This window comes from Microcebus murinus, chromosome 10 (assembly GCF_040939455.1).
Source record: "Microcebus murinus isolate Inina chromosome 10, M.murinus_Inina_mat1.0, whole genome shotgun sequence".
Classification (NCBI taxonomy): domain Eukaryota; kingdom Metazoa; phylum Chordata; class Mammalia; order Primates; family Cheirogaleidae; genus Microcebus; species Microcebus murinus.
In genome coordinates, this window is record NC_134113.1 from 101088903 (window position 1) to 101111096 (window position 22194).

The 22194-nt window shown below is 36.2% G+C and overlaps 1 protein-coding gene and 1 long non-coding RNA gene across 22 annotated transcripts in view; one reads left to right on the plus strand and one right to left on the minus strand.

The window, feature by feature from the left end:
* The window catches only part of ERC1 (ELKS/RAB6-interacting/CAST family member 1), a 560419-nt gene that overhangs the window by 300819 nt on the left and 237406 nt on the right, over positions 1-22194 (minus strand). The gene's annotated exons all lie outside the window — the stretch shown is intronic.
* LOC105861593 (uncharacterized) lies at positions 859-21536 on the plus strand. Its single transcript, XR_012921499.1, has 3 exons — positions 859-939; positions 10940-11013; positions 21455-21536. It is a non-coding gene; the product is annotated as an uncharacterized LOC105861593 (long non-coding RNA).

Consider the following 22194-nt stretch of genomic DNA (forward strand, 5'->3'; position numbering starts at 1 on the left):
TTTTTTTTTTTTGAGACAGAATCTTACTCTGTTACCCTGAGTAGAGTGCGGTGGAGTCAGCTCAGCTCACAGCAACCTCAAACTCCTGGGCTCAAGCAATCCTTCAGATTAAAGGATAACTAAACATGAAAATATCCTCAACATCATGGGGAAATGCAAATCAATCAAAAACACAATGAGATATCACTTCACACCTGTTCGAATGGCTATTATCAAAAACATATTCCATAGTTGCAGTTCTCAAAACAAACAAAAAGATAAGTGTTGGTGAGAATGTGGTAAAAGAGAATCCTGGTACACTACGGGTGGGAATGTAAACTGGTATAGCCATTAGGGAAAAGAGCACGAAGTTTCCTCAAAAAATTAAAAACAGAACTACCACATGACCTAATGATCCCACTTCTGGTATATATTCAAAAGAATTCAAATCAGGATCTCAAAAAGATACCTCTACTCACTCCAGTATTATTCACTACTGATGTTGTGGCAAGGTGTACATCTAATATTACAGCTCTTGACCGGGGAAAGAACCCAGCGGGACATGAAGAGTAGGAGAACAGTCTTTATTCAGCCAGCAGGCTCAACCCAGCAAGTGTTACAGCTCTCTTCCCGTCTTCTGATCTTCTGCCCCTTTTCCTTGTTCTCCTCTTGTTTTTATACCCTTGGTAGGACTCAAAAAGTGTCCAATCAACTACAAGCTTTAACATCCAATCAGCAACAAGCTTTAACATCCAATCAGCAACAGTGGGATTCAAAAATTACCCAATCAGGATTACACGAGCAGCGCAGCTGGAAGCAGGCTGTGGCACTACCCTGGTCCCCCGGGTGTACTACCGCGGGGTTGGCCCCAGCAGCATGCCCTCCAACCGGCCCACACAGCGCCCGCCCCTCGGGGATGTGGCCACGTCCTGGCGCCTGATGTTTTCTGCCACTGCCAAGGTACAAAAACAACCTAAGTGTCTCTTGGATGAATGGATAAAGAAAATGTGCAAACATACACAATAAAATATTTTTCAGCCATAAAACAAGGAAGTCCTACCATTTGAGACCACATGGATGAACCTAAAATGTGGAGTTCAGAACTCACAGAGAGTAGAATGGTGGTTGTCAAGGGCTGGGGGGAGGGGAGTGGGGGAGATGTAAGTCAAAGGGCACAAACATTCAGTACAAGATGAATAAGTTCTAGGGATTTAACGTACAGCATGATGACTATAATTAATAATACTGTATTGTATACTTGAAATTTGCTAGGACAGATTTTAAGTGTTCTGACCATACAGAAAAAAATGGTAACTAGGTAAGGTGATGGATGTGTTAATTAGTTGACTGTGGTAATCCTTCACTATATATATTTTTTAAATCATTACGTTGTACACTTTAAATATACACAATTTTTATTCATCGATTATAACTCAATAAAATGGGAAAAATTATTCAAGATGAAATGGTGAATTAATGATACAGATGGTACGATAAAAAATTCTCCAATGGAAATGCACACTAGTAAGCTCTTCAAAAGTCACACTTCAAATCTCCACATTTTGCCATAATTGAATATCTACAGAAAGAGTCAACCACAGACAATAAAACAAATTACCTTTAGAAGAAATAAAAAGAGAAGTAGTGTTTATATTTGATTCTCCTTATTCCATAATTTTCTGTGCTAATATTTCTCATTTTAATAATCTGGTATCAATCATATCAACTAACGGGAAAAAGAGACTGGAGTCTGCTGAAAAGACAAAGAAATGGAGCAAAATTCTGTTTTCATAAATCAAATGCTCTTTCTTAAAATTAAGTTCCTTATAACATTCATTTATTAGATGCAAAAATTTTGCTGTTTTAAGGGGAAAAAAATTTAATGATACATAAATTCCTTTTACCTTGCATCTGTGAATTATTTCAGATGGTGCTGGCAACCAGTAATGCCTGTAGTAGTGGCCTGGTTATTTGAAGCATTATGACACATGGAGTAAAGAACCTAATTGAAAGCACTAGACTGTTTGGTTCTATTGGTTAGAAGGCAGGTATCACTGGCTAAACTTTTGATCTAATCAAAGCTAGTGTCATTCCTCAGCTTTTTTTATCATAATTATATCTAAGAGTAAGTGATTGTTTTATCCTAACTTTGCCCCCAAAGTTAGAACTAGGTCATGGTGATTTTAGCTATGTTTCAGAAAAAAGAATTCAAGAAATTCATTACCCCCATTCCACTTTACCCACCACCCCATTTGTGTTTGTGTGTGTATAAAAGTTTATTTTCATCTTCAAACACTAGTCCCCACTTTATCTATGGGGGTATGTTTCAAGACTCCCAGTGGCTGCCTGAAACCAAGGATAGTATCAAATCCTGTATGTATTGTTTTTTCCTATATATATTAATACATACCTATGATAAAGTTTAATTTATAAATTAAGCACAGTAAGAGAATAACAACTAATAATAAAATACAACAATTATGACAATATGGTATCATCATTCTCTTGTGCTTTGGAGCCATTATTAAATAAAATAAGGGTTACCTGAACACAAACACTGTGATAACACAACTTCAATATGATAACCACGACAGCTACTAAGTGACTATGGGATATGCTGGACAAAGGGATGATTCATATCCCAGGTAGGATGGAGTAGGAGTGGTGAGATTTCATCATAATACTCAGAATGGCACATAATTTAAAATTTATGACTTGTTTATTTCTGCAATTTTCCATTTATATTTTTGGGCCATGGTTGACCATGAGAAACTGAACTGTGAATAAGGGTGGACTACTATACTGGGCATACAATTGTAATAACTATCTCCATTGGATCCAAAAAGACATGATAAAATGGCAAGTAAATATAGAGCATGACCCTAAATATATGTGTACACACACATATAATAAAAAAAATATTAAAAAGGAAAAACTTAGACTATTTTACTTTTTTTCTTTATGGTTTTCTATAGCTTCTAAATTCTCTACAATAGACATAAAACATTTTTAAATTTTCTTTAAAAAGCTATGTTTTTATAAATGAGATATGGTTGCATCTCAAAACAGGATCTTCACCCATATCAGACTAGATAGAAAGTAGTACAGTATGGCATACTAGGGCTTCCCTTATTTTTTTGGTCTTTGATTTTCCTAATCCATTTTCTTTTCATATTTTAAATCTCCCTTCCTTACCTTAGTTTTACAGCTATTATTTATACATTTTTACTCTACAGACTAAAAGATAACCAAATATCAACAGAAAATGATTTTATCTATGTCACACTGCCAAGAAAATTACAGAATGAGAGGATTAAATTGATCTCTCCCCTGTTATTTCTTTCCTGCCCCATCTTCTTGATGTGTACATGTGTGTGTGCGTGTGTATAGACACATGAGCATGAATGTATAGTTCTGAATTCACAAATTAACTAAAATGGATGAAAATACATACCGACTGTTGCCTCACTAATATCCTTTTCAATACCATTTTTCTGGGAAGGGATGCAAAAGGGAATCATCTAAATATTTGTCAAAAGGAGAGGCATTTCTCAAATGCATATTAGGAACAAATACTCTAAGACATAACAGAATCTGTGAAACGAGGAATTTCCTTCTCTCAAAACAATATTTAATTTGATTTAAATCTGAATTCACAAGAAAAGCCAAATGTTAGTAAATTCATACCACAAAGTGCTACTGGAGAGAAAGGATTTAATGGCTTAGTAAAGATTTGTTAAAACTCTCAGACTGCTATTGTGTCTGAACTTATTTGAATTAAATGCAAACTGAACTTACATATTTTGTCATTCTTCAAGCAGGAGGAGTTATTAGAGCAATTCATAAATGAATTCAGGCTTTAAAATCAGATTTATGATTGATAAGTTCCCAACTATCATAACCATGAAAAGATGAATAACAGATTTAACTCTCTCTACTATCACACAGATGTAAGCAGATGAAAGTGTAAGAAGAGAGAAAAACAAAGATGGAAAAGGAAATAGTAGTTGAATCTCTACTGGTCTCTTTCGCCAGAAATTTTATAAGACATGGTCCACCATCTTGCTATTTAGAGTGTGATCCATGAACATACATCATCAGCATCACCTTAGAGCTTGGTAGAAATGCAGAACCTCAGGTTCACTCCAGACCTATTAAATGAGAATCTGCATTCAACAATATTCCCAGGGGATATGAATGCACAGCTACAGTTTAAGAAGCACTGGTCTGCACAGGCTCTGCCAGGCAGGCTCTGCCCCTATTTATTTTGTTATTGCTGCCTAAGCCTCTGCCTCTTAAAATCCAAACACAATTTAGGTAAATCTATTAGATCATAACTACTACTGACCCTCCTAACTCCCACATCATTGTAAATGAATATATGACAGGTTAATTTGTTCTCCATATTAGGGTGGTGTATATATATATATGTCTTATTATACCTATGAAAATGCCTTTCTAGAGTTTAAGGTCCACATCTAATATACGTTCATGTTTCATAATTCCTAGCAGTTCCTCGTGGTGTACAGGTAGGTGCTCATTAAACATTTATAGAACAAATGCATAAAAAGGAAACTAAGCACATCCTCTCTATTGACAAATCCCCAAACAAAAGTCTGAGGGAAAATACAACTTTTTTAAAGTTCCAAAACAATGTAAGTGCCGAAAATTAAACACCTTCCTTATATCCAGCAAAATTAATTGGGAAAGTAATTATTATTGCTTTATTTCTTCAAAAGTTACTCCTATTCTCTTAAGAAACTATCAATATTAGTCAGAAACTACACTTTTACTGGATGTTTTGCTTTACCAAAAAGAGAGATACATAAGGCTAGTGTTGTATGTTACCGTATCATAAAAATCTTCCACATGAATTTAAGAAAAACCAGAATCCTTCCACTGTCACATTTAAAAAAATATAACAACAATCAAATTCCACTCAGATATTTGCGCTTTCACTGGAGAACAGAAGCTTAACTTAGATAAAAGGCTTAAAAATACCCTACAGGTAAAATGACATTGATAAAGTATTATATATATTATATGTAAATGTCTATATCATATATAAAATGTTACTTATAGAGAATATATAGTCATGTGCCACATACATGGTTCAGTTAATGACAGACCACAAAAATAGAATATAACATTCATGTACAAGGTGGCCCCATAAGATGATAATACTATAATTTCATGTACCTTTTTTATGTTTACATATGTTTAGATACATACTTACCATGGTATTACAGTTGCCTACAGTATTCAGGGCTGTTACATGCTATATAGGTTTGCAGCCTAGGAGCAACAGGCTATACCATATAGCCTAGGTGTGTAGTAGACTATGCCGCCTAGGTTTGCGCATATACACTCTGTGATGTTCACACAATGATGAAATCACCTAACAATGCATTTCTCAGAATGTACTCCCATTGTTAAGCAACATATCACTATATGTATTAATATACTGCATGTGCATGTATGTGCACATAGTCTCTCTCCCTCTCTTATTTTACCTTCCCAAAAATAGCTCTGATGTAGCTTTTATCAGTTAATAAAAAATTATTATATAAAATTACAAAACTTAACATTACCTAAGTATCTAATCTTTGCCTAAAAATAAGAATTTCATATTATACCTGCCCAAAAGGTATCCAAGAAACTAAAACTATTAATAAATAAGTTTTACTTGTTCTTTCTCTAATTAAGATGTTTTTTAATATTTCAAAGCCATTTTAAAGAAGGATTTTATTTTTCTGGAACTGTACCCCTAACCATCTGAAGAAAATAAGCTGGAATGAAAAGGAAAACATACTGACACAGAATGTAAAATCATTAATAACTTGGAGTTTTAGATAAACACTTCACTTCTACAAAAACATTTTAAAGGACCAATTTAACATTTTTTCAGTCTGCAAGGAACCTGCATAATTATTCTCATCTTACATTTAATTTCATTTATTTCCATGTTTGTTCTCACTGCCACACTGATCTCTTTGAGGGTAAGGACCTATTTATACCCCTCATGGATCTGAGCTGAAGCAAGTCTTACAGTAGTTAATATTGACTAAGATGTTTTGACAAAAGTTCTTTTCTAATGTTAGTTCTCAGAATGACTCTATTACCATTAATTCAACAAATATTTAATGAAAGCTTCTAAGGGCCAGGTACTCTTTGGGAATATGGCAGTGAAAAAAACAGACAAAAGTCTCAGCCCTCACTGAGTTTATTGTCTACTAAAAAGACAGAGAACACAAGTAAAATAAACAGTATGTCAGACAGTGATAAATCCAACAGAAACAAATAAAAGAGGAAAAATATAAGACACATAGGAATGGGTAGTAGAATTGGAATTTAAAGACAATACTCAGGAAAGGTCACATTATGAGGGTAACATTTAAGCAAAGAAGGGAAGGGAGTGAGGAAAGAGCCACGGCCACGCGTGTCTCGAGGAAAGAGCATCGCACACCACCACAGTCGAAGACCCTGAGGCCACAGTGGGGCAAGCAGGAAGCCGAGTGGACTGTGGAGCAGGGCTCTGGTGGATGAGGTCGGACAGGGCCTGAGAGCCACGTACATCCTCCAGCAAAGGCCAGCAAACTTTTTTTGTAAAGGGTCAGATAGTAAATACCTTACATTTTGTGATCCATATACAATCTGTCTCACAAATTTTTCTCTTTTTTTCCAACTCTTTAAAAATGCAAAACTCATCCTTAGCTTGCAGGCTGTATACAAAAACTGGGGGGGTGGGGGGTGGTTTGCCAATCCTGCTGAAGAGCTTTGTATGTCACTGAAAAGTCTTTTGTGTCAGGAAGCAATCTCTTGGTATCATGAAGTACAAAGGAATAGCTTATAAAAACTAATACAAATAAGAGTAACCTAATAAACATTCAAATTTCTCTACTGAGAGGCCACATATTTGTCTATGATTTAAAGCCAGTATTTACTCTCAACTCAATTGTCAACTTCTTCAGAAAGAGTTGGCCTTCACTTATCCATTCAGCAAATATTTACTGATTGCCTACCAAGAGTTACATACTTCTAAGGAAGAGCACAGGATACAATATCCACGCCCTCACTGAACTTATTTTCAAAAGGGGGAGGCAGACAACATAAACAAATAAGTAACTCATAACACAGGAACATGAGCTAGGAAAAAATAAAAACAGGCAATGTCATAGGGACACTGAATGTGACAAAACAGTATATATTTCAGCTACAATAGTCAGAAAAGAGCCAAGTAAAGACCTGGGAGAAGAGATGGGGGAACCATAAATACAAAGGCTTGGAGGATAGAAAGAGTTTAACAAAAACTAAGCAGACACAGTGGAGCACATGGCAGGGGACACAGTGGTGGAGCCACAGAGGTGGCAGGAGCCTTCTAAGCTATGGTAAGGAGTCTGGCTTTTCTTCTGAGTGTAAGGGGAGAACATAGCAAGGTTTGAAGCAGGACGTGAGAACTTCTACTTTAAGTTTTCAGAGCTCAGTCCAGCAGCTATGGGACGGGACTGGTAGAGAAGTAAGGTGTAGAAGCAAAGACTTCAGTTAGAACACGACTACAGCAGTCTGAGCAAGAGACAGTGGCTCAGAGCAGGGCTGGAGTGGAATGATGGAAACACAGGTGTAGTTTTGAGGTGTGAAAGGACTTCCTGATAGATTAATGTGGGGCATGGGGGAAGACAAGAATCAAAGATTCCATGGTGGTTTATTGCCTGCTCAGCGAGTGAATGGAGATCTCATTTATTGAGGTGAGGGAAAACCGGGGAAGAAGGTTTTGAAAAGGGTGGGCAAGATCAAGAGATCTCTTCTGGGTAAAACTAAAATTAATAATTAATGAAATATATTGTGTAGGTAATTAGTATATTCATATGGAGTGCCTCACTATATATATTAATTTGGGAATTATCACCTTGTCATTGATACTGAAAGTCATAAGACTTGAAGACATCCTCTGAGCAGGTATATATAAAAGAGAGAACTGGGCTAAGAACAGAGCCCTTGGGGTCTAGGGGAATGTGGTAGAACCAGAAATGATAGTAGAGAAGGAATGACAAATGAAGGAGGGGGAAAATAAGGAGAATCTAGTGTCAGAGACACCAAAAGAAAATTGTATTTCAAGAAAGGAAGTGTGTAGAATGATGCTGAAAGGGTAAGCAAGATGGGGACAGGGAAGGGATTTCTAGGAACAGGCAATGTGGATATTATTGATAACCCTGCCAAGGGCAGTTTCATAGGAATGATAAAAATAGAAACCTGATTAGATGAACTTGAAGAAAGGTAAGGAAATGCAGATAGCAATTATAGTCAAAAATTTTTAACAGGATCTGTTGAGAAGGAAAAGAGGGAGATGGGGTGGCAACTAGGAGGGGGATGTCACATCCAGGGAAGGACTTTTAAAGATGGAATGGGGAGCCTTTATGGCATGTTAGTACACTTGTGATAATGAACCAGGAGAGAGCACAAACTTGACAATAAAGGAGAAGGGCAAGTGAAGGAGCAGCATCTTGAGGTTGGGGGACTGGGATAGTATCAAGAGGGATAGCACTAAGACAAAAAGTGGCAGAGTTGAATTTAGGAACAACGGCACCTTTGTAAAAGAATAGGCAAAAGACACAGGTATAGATGCAAGCAGGCTGGTAGATTTAATGATGGGAGGACACACGGGCTGTATGTCTGACTATTTTAATTTTCTCAATGTACAACTCAGACTCTCAGAACTTTGTGGCCAAGAAGACAGAATAATGACCAGCAAACATATTTAAAAATGCTCAATATCGCTAATCATTAGATAAATGCAAACCAAAACCACAATGAGATATCATCTAACTCCAGTGAGATTGGTCTGTATCAAGAAATCCCAAAACAACAAATACTGGTGAGGATGTGGAGACACAGGAACACTCTTACACTGCTGGTGGGACTGCAAATTAGTCAACCTCTGTGGAAAAGAATTTGGAGACATCTCAAAGAGCTAAAAATAGAAATACCATTCAACCAAGTAATAGCACTATTAGGCAACTACCCAAAAGAGCGTAAGACATTCTATTATAAAGACCTCTGTACTTGAACATTTATGGCACCACAACTCACTATTGCAAGGATGTGGAAACAACCCAAGCATCTGTCAATTCATGAGTGGATTATTAAAATTTGGTATATGTTTACAATGGAATATTACTCAATTCTAAGAAATGACAGCAAGCTAGCACAGCTTATATTATCCTGGATTGAGCTTAAGCCCATTATCCAATGTGAGATGAAACAAGATCACATATACTTGCCATCAAATTAGTACTGACTGATTAACACTATGGTGCTCAAAGGGTGGTGGTGTTCACCAGGGATTCGGGGGTTGGAGGGGTAGTCCCACATCTAAGGGATGTGGTGAGCATTGTGAAGGGGAAGGGCATACCTCTAACCCTTGCTACGGAGAGGCAAAGATATAAAAGGTAACTAAAATGTTAAGAAAAAAAGAAAAACAAACATTTGTCGGATGTAGGGCAGGTGATGGTGGGAAGAGTGGATGTGTATATACATACATAGTGAGTGTGATGTGCACCACCTAGGGGATGGACAGTCTTGAAGCTCTGACTTGAGGGGGGAGGAGAGACAAGGGCAATGTATGTAACCTTAACATTTGTACCCCCATAATATGCTGGAAAAAAAGAAAAGAGAAAAAAAAAATTTTCTCAATGTAACATAAAGTCAGCAACTTAAGTGGGAGAGGGGGGATTTTTCAGATTTGACAAGGAAACAGTGAGTATGATATAGTCATTTCTGAGAATGAGAAATCAAATTTACTAGTCATTTTTATTAGGATTGCCTAATAATTAGGAACATTTAGATCTGTGACCATAAATTCAACATAAGACAAGTAAGCACAGTTGTGTGATTTTTCTCCCCCAGTAATATGCAGCTGCTCAATGATGAGACAATATAGGTAGGCACTTGTTTTATTAAATATATCATGATAGAGGTTTTACAAAGCAAGAATGTCAAAAGCAAGCAAATTCAGGGTGTTTAGAAAGGAGTGACTATAGTGCTGGAGCATGAAATTTGAGCCAGATAAGGAGAGAAACATAAGGACATAGAGGTTAAAAACAAAAAAGTAGTAGGTTGCTGTATAAAAGTCCCAATTAGGTGGAAGAGTTGTTGGAGTGGAGACTAGAATGAGTGAACTGGGATGAGGGGAGGTGGTGGCCAGAGCTGCACTGTATTTTTCAGCATCATGAAAACAAGGTAGAAAATTTTCACAGGTAAAAATGTATTCCACTTACTTAAATACACACGAAAGGAAAGAGGCAGGTTTACTCTAGCCAGAACAGCTACACAATCCCCTAAATCAGAGAAATGGCACTGCCTAGGGATGGCAGCAGACCAAAGGGAAAGAGAGAGAGACAGCCTACGTACATACTACAGTGTAAGCTGTAGAGAGCTGTTTTTCTAAAACAGTCATTATCCGTTTCCCAAATTGTGTGAAGATAAGGATCTAGTACTGCTAGTATAGTCAAAATCAAGTTATAAAATCTGAAAAACAAACTAAGGATATGACACAATGTTATGACTATATGTCCCAGGAAATCCAAAGATGTGGTAGAGAAACAGAGAAGCAAAGAAACCCCTACCTTAAAGCACTGCTTGGCTTTTTGGACATATGACAGAATACACTGCCAACTTTTCCTCTTTAAAAAAAGGTTGGGGGGGGGATGCTGCTCTATATTCACTTCTGGATTTCTGACTTATTCATAATGGCAGAGGAAAGTATCAGGCGTTTTGATGGAAGAAAGCATCCCTTTATTTTAAGCATTAGCTTAATTTCTATCACTGTGTAAAACAGGACATAGAATCTGAGACTTTTAAGTAAAATGTTCATACACATATTTAACCTCTTCCCCACCTCTATTATTTTCTCCCTTAATTTTACTATTCTTTTTTTTTCTGTTTGTATGCCCCGGCCTTACAGAATCAACCTGGGACTGAAACCGCCTTAGTGCAAGTCATATGGAAGGAGATTGCTGGCCCCATGACCCAGGAAAAGTAAGGTACTAGACAGACAATACGGCATTTTATTTGTTGCGATCTTCCTTCGCCCTTCCCATCTGCAAAGTGCTTTGAAATACCACTCCTCTTACTTTTCCCCTCAAGGCTATATCAATAATGACGGCTATGCCTTTAGAAATGGACACCAACCCAAATGAGGCAACCAAAATGACGGAAGAGGAATTCCGAAAGTGGATCTTAAGAAAATTGAATGACCTGCAAGACCAACTCGATAACCAACACAAAGAAACCACAAAAAGCCTCCAGGACATGGAACAAAAATTCACTAAAGAAATCGATGCAATGAAGAAAAGTTTAACTGAACTCCTGGAAATGAAGAATCAATTCAGGGAACTACAAAATATACTGGAAAGCATCAAGAACATGGTAGATCAAACAGAAGAATCTCAGAGATTGAAGATAACGCCTTCCAATTAAATAAGTCAGTAACAAGATAGAGCAGAGAAACAAGAGAAAAAGCAAAGCCCACAAGAGATGTGGGACTATGTGAAGAAATCTAATGTGAGGGTCATAGGGTTACGAGAAGGGGGAAAAGAAAACACTCAAAGGTTGGACCAGCTATTTGAAGCTACAATAGAGGAAAATTTCCCAGGCCTTGCTAAAAATCTCTAGATACAAGTTGAAGAAGCTCAGAGGACCCCTGGGAGACTCAATGCAAACAGGAAGACGTCACGACATACGGTCATGAGACTGACCAAAATATCAACTAAAGAGGCCCTTCTACAAGCTCTAAGACGAAAGAAGCAAGTAACATACGAGGGAAAGCCAATTGGAATAACACCAGACTTCTCTACTGAGACTTTAAAAGCAAGGAAAGACTGAGGCCCCATTCTCACTCTTCTGAAACAAAACAATGCCCAGCCTAGAATCTTATTCCCTGCAAAACTAAGCTTCGTATATGAAGGAGAAATCAAGATATTCTCAGATAAGCAAAGACTGAGGGAATTCACCAAGACCAGCCCTTCAAGAAATAGTCAAAACAGTGTTACCCATGAATCAGCACAATAAACACTCACGAATGTAAATTTACTCAAAGCTAAAGATCAAAGCCCAGATACTACAATGACTCAAGAGAGAAAATAAAGCAACAAAGTTCAACCCAACATAATGAACAGAACTCTGCCCTACCTATCAGTTATCTCAATAAATGTGAGTGGCTTGAACTCGCCACTCAAGAGACATAGGCTGGCCGAATGGATAAAAAAAAAACACAAGGCAAGTATCTGCTGCCTTCAGGAAACACATCTAACCTGCAAGGATGCAGTTAGACTAAAGTTAAAGGTGTGGAGAACAATATTTCAAGCAAACGGAAGCCAAAAGAAAGCTGGCGTGGTGGTGCTGATTACAGACAACTTAGTTTTTAAATCAACAAAAGTAATAAAAGACAAAGAAGGTCACTATATAATGGTGAAGAGTACAGTTCAACAAGAAGACATTAACAATTCTAAATATATATGCACCCAACCTTGGTGCACCCAGATTCATAAATCAGACTCTACTGGATCTAAACAAATGGATAAACAATACCACCATAATAGACGGAGACTTAACACCCCACTGAAAGCCTGACAGGACAGATCCTCCAAACAGAAGATCAACAAAGAAATAACGGACTTAAACAGAACCCTAGAACAAATGGGCCTGATTGATACTTACAGGACATTCTACCCCAAAACCACTGAATATACATTCTTCTCATCAGCTCATGGGTCATTCTCTAAGACTGACCATATCCTGGGACACAAAGCACGTCTCAAACAATTTAAATAAATAGAAATTATACCGTGCATCTTTTCAGACCACAATGGAATAAATGTAGAAATCGATCCTAACAGGAGTCCTCATTCCTACACAAAGTCATGGAAACTAAACAACTTTCTGCTGAATGATCACTTCATAAACGAGGAAATCAAGATGGAAATAAAAAGATTCTTTGAACTAAATGACAAAGGTGACACAAGTTACCAAAACCTGTGGGACACAGCTAAAGCAGTCCTGAGAGGAAAGTTTATTTCCACAAACGCCTATATCCAAACGTCAAAAAGATCACAAATAGACAACCTAATGAATCGTCTGAAAGAGCTGGAAAAAGAAGAACAGACCAAGCCCAAACCCAGCAGAAGAAGTGAAATCATTAAGATCAAATCAGAACTAAATGAAGTTGACAACAGGGAAACTATACAGAAGATTAATAAAACAAAAAGTTGGTTCTTTGAAAAAATAAACAAAATTGACATACCATTGGCTAGACTAATGATAAGCAGAAAACAAAAATCTCTAATAAGCTCCATCAGGAACAATAAAGGAGAAATTACAACTGATGCCACAGAGATACAAGATATAATTTATGAATACTAAAAAAACCTCTATGCACACAAACTGGAAAACGTGGAGGAAATGGACAATTTCTTGGAAACACACAGCCTCCCTAGGCTCAACCAGGAAGAAATAGAATTCCTGAACAGACCAATATCAACTACTGACATTGAAACAGCAATAAAAATACCTTCCTAAAAAGAAAAGTCCTGGACCAGATGGCTTCACACCCAAATTTTACCACACATACGAAGAAGAAATGGTACCTATCCTGCAGAAATTATTCCACAACATTGAGAAGGATAGAATCTTCCCCAACACATTTTATGAAGCGAACATAACCCTGATACCAAAACCAGGAAAGGATGCAACAAAAAAAGAAAACTACAGACCAATATCCCTTATGAATATAGATGCAAAAATTCTCAACAAAATCGCAGCCAATCAAATCCGGGTGCTTGTCAAGAAAATAATCCATCACGACCAAGTGGGCTTCATCCCAGGGAGGCAGGGATGGTTCAACATAAGCAAATCTATAAATGTAATTCACCATATAAACAGAAGCAAAAATAAAGACCATGTGATCCTCTCAATAGACGCAGAAAAAGCATTTGACAAAATTCAACACCCTTTTATGATAAGAATGCTCAACAAAATAGGCACAGACGGGGCTTACCTAAAAATGATACAAGCCATACATGACAAACCCACAGGCAATATCATACTTAATGGGGAAAAATTAGAAGCATTCCCATTAGAACTGGAACAAGAGAAGGTCTCTCACTATCTCCACTTCTAGTCAACATAGTGCTGTAAATCCTTGCTACAGCAATCAGACAAGAGAGCGGAATTAAGGGCGCCCAAATGGGAGCAGAAGAGGTCAAACTCACTCTTTGCTGATGACATGATGTTATACCTAGAAAACCCCAAGGATTCACCCATGAGACTCCTTGATCTATAACTGAATTTGGTAAAGTCTCAGGATACAAAATCAATACACAGAAATCAGAAGCATTCATATAGGCCAACAACTGTACAAGTGGGAACCAAATTAAAGACTCAATTCCCTTTAAAATAGCAACAAAGAAAATAAAGTAACTTGGAATATATTTAACTAAGGAGGTAAAAGACCTCTATAGGGAGAACTATGAAACACTGAAGAAAGAAATAGCAGACGAGGTAAACAGGTGGAAGTACATACCATGCTCATGGTTCGGCAGAATCAACATTGTTAAAATGTCTATACTACCCAAAGTGACCTGCAGAGTCAATGCAATCCCTATCAAAATACCATCATCATTTTTCACAGATATAGATAAAATAATTTTACGCTTCGTATGGAACTAGATAAGACCCCGTATAGGAAAATCAATTGTAGGCAATAAAAACAAAATAGGAGTTATCAATTTATCAGATTTCAAACTATACTACATTTCTATAGTAATTAAAACAGCTTGGGACTGGCACAAGAACAGGGACATTGACCAGTGGAACAGAACAAAGAGCTCAGATATAAAACCATCCTCATATACCCAACGAATCTTCGACAAAGCAGACAAGAACATACACTGTGGAAAAGAATCCTTATTCAATAAATGGTGCTGGGAAAACTGGATAGCCACATGTAGAAGACTGAAACAAGACCCATACCTTTCACTTCTCACAAAAATCAACTCCCGCTGGGTAACAGACTTCAACATTAGGTGTGAATCTCTTAGAATTCTAGAGGAAAATGTTGGAAATATTCTTCTAGCCATTGGTCCAGGCAAAGAATTTATGAAGAAGACCTCAAAGACAATCACAACAGCAACAAAAATAAACAAATGGGGCCTGATCAAATTAAAAAGCTTCTGCACAGCCAAAGAAACTGTCAAGAGAGCAAACAGACAACGCCCAGAATGGGAGAAAATTTTTGCAAGCTGCATATCCGATAAAGGACTGATAACTAGAATTTATTTAGAACTCAGGAAAATCAGCAAGAAAAAACCAAACAACCCTATCAAAAAGTGGGCAAAGGACATGAACAGAAACTTCTCAAAAGAAGACAGAATAATGGCCAACAAAGAAATGAAAAAATGCTCAACATCTCTAATAATCTTGAAATGCAAATCAAAACTGCAATGAGATATCACTTAACTCCAGGGAGAATCGCCTTTATCAAAAAGTCCCCAAACAACAAATGCTGGCGTGGATGCGGAGAGATAGGAACACTCCTACACTGCTGGTGGGACTACAAACTAGTTCAACCTCTGTGGAAAGCAATATGGAGATACCCTAAAGCGATACAAGTAGATCTACCATTTGATCCAGCAATTCCACTACTAGGCATCTACCCAAAAGATCAAAAGTCACTTTATGAAAAAGACATATGCACTCGATGTTTATAGCAGCACAATTCACAATTGCAAAGCTGTGGAAACAACCAAGTGCCCATCAATTCATGAGTGGATTAATAAAATGTGGTCTATGTATATACCATTGACTACTACTCAGCATTAAGAAACAATCGTGATATAGTACCTCTTGTATATTCCTGGATACAGCTGGAACCCATCCTACTAAGTGAAGTATCTCAAGAATGGAAAAACCAGCACCACATGTACTCACCAGCAAATTGGTATTAAAAGATCAACACCTACGTGGACATATAGGAGTAACATTTATCAGGTGTCCAGAGGGTGGGAGGGGGGAGGAGGAGATGGGTATATACAACCAAAACGAGTAAGATGTGCGAAGTTTGGGGGATGGACACGCCTGAAGCTCTTAGTCGAGGGGGGAGGGGGGCAGGGGCAATATACATAACCTTAACACATATACCCCCATAATACGCTAAAATAAAAAAAGAAAAAAATAATAATGACGCTGTCAATGCTCCAGTTTAGTCATACTACACAGTAGCATATGAAAATGCACATGCATTATAGTATGCCATCCTTATTTCTTTACCTGGCAATTTCACAAGGCTCAGTTTAAAAACAAATTTAACTTAGACATTTAACTGTAATATGCATAGAGTTAATAGCTGGAGGCTAACTGTGAGAATCCAAGTATTAGTAAAATCATTAATAGAAGCAGATCTGTTAAGTAGATAAGGGTAACAGCTTTTTTTCTGGTCCAAATAAATGCTAGTGACCAGAAAGCCTTGCAAGTGGCTTTCTTCATAAATGTTGGTTAAAATATAATAAAAATAATTAAATCAATTAGGCAGAAGACTATTAATCCCTAAAGTATCCCATCGAGATGGCAAGGGAGAATAAAGTTACAAGTTTCAGATTTCGTTAATAATGGATGGGCCTAGAGAAAGGCAAGAACAAGAGGGACAGAAGGAGGAAGGGAGAGATGGAGGCAAAAAAATTATAATTTACAAATCTGAAATTTATAGGCAATCTTCATTCCAAAAACAGTTACATTGCACTTTCATCAAGGGGTCCTTAACCAATAGGGTTCCGATGTTATGTAAAACATGATTAATTTATAAAAATTAAGCATGTACATAATCAAATTATAAAAGTTTAGTTTACAGACCCCTGCTTTTTGTTTTTGTTGGTGTCATACTCACGATATAATAAAATTCAAATTCCCTTAATTAGCACAAAAGTTCCCTAACAACCATCTGTATTTCTACTACTCCCTCATGCAGTGTTTTTTGTTTTGTTTTTGTTTTTTGCCTTTTCAGATGTCTTAATGTCCTTACTTCTGCCTTTGTCCTATCTTTACCAAGCATAAGGGTGTACAGGCGCTCAAGATGAAGCTTAAATGGCCATAGCTTGGCAAAGCTTTCCAGCACTCTCCTGAGCAGAATTGAATGTTGCATCCCCATGAGCTGAAGGGGCTTTATCTAGATTATGATATAATATCATATAATTGTGAAGGAAAGTATTTTCTAGATTCCCTGTTGATAAATGATAATACTTAAAATATACAAATATTAAATTTAGCATTTATAAATTCAATATATGGAAAACTAAAACACAATATTCAAAATACTATTATTAATTTGATAGGGAAATCAATGCTAACAGCATACTCACGGTTATTTACTACTATGGCCCAAGTTCTTATGAATCATAAGAAGATCCACAACTGTCCCAGAAATTTTCTTTGTCAAATGGCTAAAAAAAAGTTAGTTTGCTTCAACAGAATGAAGGACAAAAACCATATGGTCATTTCAACAGACGGCAAAAAAGCATTCAAGAAAATTTAACATCATTTCATGATTAAAACTCTAAACTAGGTATAGAAAGAACATACCTCAACATAGTAAAAGCCATATACAACAAACCCCCAGCTAGAATTATACTGAATGGGGAAAAACTGAAAGACTTTCTTCTAAGATATGGAACAAGACAAAGATGCTCACTTTCAACACTTTTATTCAAAATAGTACTAGAAGTCTTAGACAGAGTAGAAAAGAAAAAGAAATAAGGGCATCTAAGTTGCAAAGGAAGGGGTGACATATTTTTTATAAAATCCTAAGGATTCCACCAAAAAACTATTAGAACTGATAAACAAATTCAGTAAAATTGAAGGATACAAAAATCAACATATAAAAATCAGTAGCATTTCTATATGCCAACAGCAAACAATCTGAAAAAGAAACCAAGAAAGTAATCCCATTTACAATAGCTACACATAAAATAAAATGTCTAGGAATAAACTTAACCAAAGAAGTGAAAAATCTCTAAAATGAAAACTATAAAACACTGATGAAATAAATTGAACACTGATGAAAACTATAAAACATTGATGAAAGAATTGAAGAAACTGAAGAAAAATGGAAAGATATTCTATGCTCATGGATTAGAAGAGTCAATATTGTTAAAAGGTCCATACTACCTAAAGCAATCTACAGATTCAATGCAAACTCTATCAAGATAACCAACAGCATTCTTCATAGAAATAGAAAAATAATTCTGAAATGTATATGGAACCAAAAAAGACTCAACAGCCACAATCCTGAGCAAAAGAACAAAGCTGAGGAATCACATTACCTGACTTCAAATTATACTATAAAGCTATTGTAACCAAAATAGTATGGTACTGGCATAAAAAATAGACACATAGACCAATAGAACAAAATAGAGAACCCAGAAATAAATCCATAAATTTATAGTCAACTCATTTTTGCCAAAGGTGCCAAGAATATACATTAGGGAATGAACAGTCTTTTAAGAAATGGTGCTGGAAAAACTGGATTTCCACATGCAGAAAAATGAAACTAGACCCCTATCTCTCACTATATACAAAAATCAAATTCAAATGGATTAAAGACTTTAGTCTAAGACTTGAAATTGAAACTACTAGAAGAAAACGTTGGGTAAACCCTACAGTACACTGGTCTAGGCAAACATTTCTTGAGTTAAGACCTCAAAAGCACAGGCAACTAAAGCAAAAAAAAGACACATGGAATCACACATGGAAGCTAAAAAGCTTCTGCACAGCAAGGGAAACAATCAACAAAGTAAAAAGACAATGCACAGAATGGGAGAAAATATTTGCAAACTATTCAGCTAACAAGGGACTAATAACCAGAATATATTATTTAAGAATCTCAAACAATTCAATAGGAAAAAATAAATAATCCCATTTCAAGATGGGCAAAGGACCTAAACAGACATTTCTCAACAGATGACATACAAATGTCCAACAGATATATGAAAAAAGTGCTAAACATCCCTAATCATTAGGAAAGTGCAAATCAAAACCACAATGAGATATCATGTCACCACAGTTAAAACAGTTATTATCAAAAAGACAGAAAATAGCAAATCATGGCGGGAATGCAGAGAAAGGGGAATCCTCATACACTGTTGGTAGGAATGTAAATTAGTATAGCCATTATGGAGATTCCTCAAAAAAACTAGAAATGGAACTAAGATATTATCCAGCAGTTGCACTACTGGGTATATATCCAAAAGAAAAAAATCAGTATTTCCCATGTTTACTATAGCACTATTCACAATAGCCAAGATATGCAATCAACCTGAGTATCCATCAATGGATGAATGGATAAAGACAAAGAGGTATATATACATGATAGAATATTATTCAGCCAGAAAAAAAAAGAATGAAATCCTGTGATTTGCAACAACATGGATGAACTAGAGGACATTATGTTAAGTAAAATAGGCCAGGCACAGAAAGATAAATATTGCATGTTCTTACTCATTATTTGGAAGCTAAAAAAACTTAACTCATAAAGAATAGAATGATGGTTACCAGTGGCTGAAATGGGAAGATTAAGAAGAAATGACTAATGCATACAAAAATACAGATAGAATAAGGTCCAGTATTCTGTAGCACAATAGGGTGACTATAGTTAATAATAATTTATTGTATATTTTTAAACAACCAGAAGAGTGGAAGTGGAATGCTCCTAACACAAAGAATTGATAAATGCTTGAGATGATGGATATTCCAATTACACTGATTTGATCATTACACATTGTATGACTGTATCAAAACATCTCATATACCTCACAGAGATGCAGCACAACTATTATGAAGTCAAAACGAAAAATTTTTTAAAGTTTGCTTCATAATGTGCATTCAAGTGCATTATAATGTTACTTGAATTTGCTTAGTATGAAAGCAGCATTATGTATTAGGTCCACCATCTCCTCTTTTCTTATTGGCCCATGACAATTACAGTAGTAACACTTAAAGACAATGAGATCATAACCATAAATATGGATGAAACTACATACAGTATTTAGTTTTAAGATATTCATCCAAATGATCCAGAATATGTACATAAAATTTTGTGACTATCAATGAAATGAAAATACAAAATCATAAAATTTTCATGGTAAACTCATAAATCTCAGAATACATCCAAGGTACCCCAGGGACGTGAGGACCTTTCATAGGAAGATAATGCTAGAGAGGCTAAAAGCAAAGGTTGTAAGGGTTGGATGGAGAGTTCTGGATTAAATATTGGCTTACTATTTATTAGCTACGTGCTCTTTAGCCTCTATAAGCTTCAGAATTTTTTTAAATGTATGATAAGGGAATAATGTCCATTTCTTATAGTTATGAGGAATAGATTAAAAATGCACGGAAAATGCTTAGCATAAGATTTGACACACTGAAAGAGGTTAGTAACATATCCTTTCTCTCCTCCCTCCAAACACACACATATATACACGTATCTACTTGTTATATTTTAATATACAAATTTAAATATCTAATTCTCCCATGCATTAAGATCCAAAGAATCACGGAATATGCTGCTTCTGCACTTTTTTTTTTTTATTTAAAAGACAGAATCTCACTTTGTTGCTTGGGCTAGAGTGCAGTGGCATCATCACAGCTCACTATGAACTCAAACTCCTGGGCTCAAGCAATCATCCTGCTGAGTACTGGGACCATAGGCAAGTGCCACCATACCTGGCTAATATTTAATTTTTTGTAGATACGGGGCCTCACTATGTTGCTAAGGCTGGTCTTGAACTCCTGGGCTAAAGCTATCATCCTGCCTCGGCTTCCCAGAGTGCTGGGATGACAGGAGTAAGCAACCACACCTAGCCCTCTTCACTCTTCCAGTAGTGGGGAAGGATGTTATTGAATGTGTTATATGTTTATATCTAATCTAGCACTATGTTAAATATAATGTTATAATAACCCTTATAAGTACTCAATTATATACCTAACACCTTAATGTTTATAATACCATATCATCAATTCATGTCATTTATCATCTTGTTCAAAATTTTCTTACAAAATTTTCTTCTTTATTAACTTCACTTTATAGAAAAAAAGACCAAACCCTCAATAAAATTTAGTAATTAGCCCAAAAGGACAGTTTTAGACATCACAGAACTGGTACTCAAACCCAGGTCAGTCTGACAGTAATTATCATACTCTTAACCTCTCTACTATAGTAACTGTGAGCAAAATCTGTTGATTTGAGAAGATCTTCGACACCAAATATTCAATGAAGATGGTTTTTACACAGTACATAAAATAAATTAGAAGGTGGAAACCCATTGCTTTATAGAGTTGTTATCTTACCAGGATTTCATTAACATAGTTAATTGTGTATCATCCTTTGTTATTAAAAAATTTCATCCTTCAGTGTTCTTTTTTTTCTTTCCAAAAGGGCAATACATCTGATGATGTAAGTCTCCTGGCATTCTCACATTCATTTCATTGCTTTCAACTGACCCCTACTGAAAATGAGCTTCAACTCTAAGGTTAGTAGCACTTCTATGCACTTTGCCTTTTAAAAGCTACCACATTCTCTCCACTTGAAATGATGAGTCTGACAGAATAAGCCCTTAGTTTTCCATAGAATTTATTTCTTCATTTACATTAGATGGTGAATGTGAAAGTGTATCATAAGCTATTAGTTCCTAAATAAATGTAAGACACTTTTTTTTTTCACTTTATGTGGATAGCCGAAAAAGAAGCCTAAGGTTTTAGGCAGGAGGAATCAGAAAATAATTTTACATCTGGAAGAAATTACCTCAAAGTCAGAAACTAGACAAAATGCTAGGTTACAGGCAAAGAGGGTAAAAAGGACTAACCTTACCAATAGACAGAATCAGGATTATCAACCAACTAGAAAATATGCCTAAGGCACTGCCAGGGAGAAAATGGGCTCTGGGATATAAAAGGATCTACAATTGTTTAAGCTTTGACAGATTACTAATTTTTTTACATATTCATTATACATTAAATAGACAAATATTTGGTTAAGCACTACTATCATGTATCAGACACTGGGGATATAATTCCATGAATAAAATAGCTCCTGCTCTCAAATACCTCCCAGGCATACAAGCAAATACAGGATATTATAAGTGGTATGAGAATGGACCGGAAAGGGACCTAACCTAG